Here is a 1,481-nt window from a genome sequence, read left to right on the forward strand (position 1 = left end):
GGGCCTGTAACCTGAGCTAGGTAAGGGAGGGGAAAGGTCAACACCTTTGCCCGGGAAGGGGAAAAAAGGAAGGGAGTGGCAGGAGGGAAGCAGTTTGAGTTTGGGCTTGGGGCTGTGTAGGCGGAATTCAGGGTATCCTAGCTAGGATCCAAGCACCCTGAAAGCCCAGAAGGACTCGATGGAGGGGTCCTGACTGTGCCTGCAAGCCCTGCTGTAACCTGTGTTCCTGTTGTCCAATAAACCTTCTGTTTTACTGGCTGGCTAAGAGTCACTGTGGGTCCCAGGAAGAGGGGTGCAGGGCCAGACTCCCCCACACTCCATGACAGCCATTCTGCCTTCATGAGCTAGAATCTCACTCCCAGACTGGCATGTGGATGGCACTGAACATGCTACAGTCACGTTGGCTATATTTGGCTGCTGAGATCCTAGTGGATTACACAAACACTGATGTGAGATGAAGCCACATAAATGATTGAGACCCCACAGGACGAGGCATTGTTTTAAAACCATATGATTCCTTTTTTAATATTATTTTTCTCTGTTATAGTCCTCTTACTAGGCTTTTTATGTCCCTTATACTGGAATCATTGATGTATTTATCTCATTTTATGAAAACATCAATAAAACTATTTTTCACACTCTGAATTGCTTCCTAGTCTGACCAATCGACCATAGGCCATATGGTTTCCCTGTATTAATTCCTACTTCATTCTTACGGCCTTCAAATCTACATGGAAGTTGCAGCTGCACCTGTTTCTCCTTAAGAAAAGCTGCTCAGTATCACAGGGAAGTTTTCAAGTCTGTCTTCTGTCAACCCCACAAATACTACCACCTTCCCATGTCTTGACTTTATTAGGGCATGATGGATTTACATTCTTTTATACACCATGTTATGTGCCAGTCTTTAATTTCCTGACTCTTTTGAGCTGTTGGCACATGCCATCATAGTGACAGGTTGTTTAGTTGCAGTTTTTTGATTTGGCAGTAGAGATGGATTCATTGATTATTTTTCTTTTTCACCAATTGGGAACTAGGATCAAAACCAAAGCTAACATGAATGTTTACATATGTCAGTTTAGGGCTAGATTCTGAATGCCCCTGCATGGATTTGCAAAGTGGAAGAAAGGTCACATGCTCCACACCTTGTGACCCAGAATTCTGGTGGTTGTGCTCCTTGAATAGAATGTGCAGGTCAAAACAAACCCCAAAGGGGGTTGTGTGAGGTGGGGGCTTCAGCACTGACTCTTTATACCCCTGGGGCTCCCAGAAAAGGGGTGTGCATGCAGCATCTCAAAAAACATGTGAGAATTGCACTGCCCACACCCATCAAAGGCATACACCTGCGTGAAAATTCCCTAAGCCGAATGCTTATGGGAACCTCTTCTGCTGTGGAGTACCTCCACATCCATCGCCAATACCTGGCCTTAGATGTCTTGATTTGGTATGAAAACATCATACTGGAACAGAGCAATGGTCTAGCT

This window comes from Gopherus evgoodei, chromosome 1 (genome assembly GCF_007399415.2).
Source record: "Gopherus evgoodei ecotype Sinaloan lineage chromosome 1, rGopEvg1_v1.p, whole genome shotgun sequence".
Classification (NCBI taxonomy): Eukaryota; Metazoa; Chordata; order Testudines; family Testudinidae; genus Gopherus; species Gopherus evgoodei.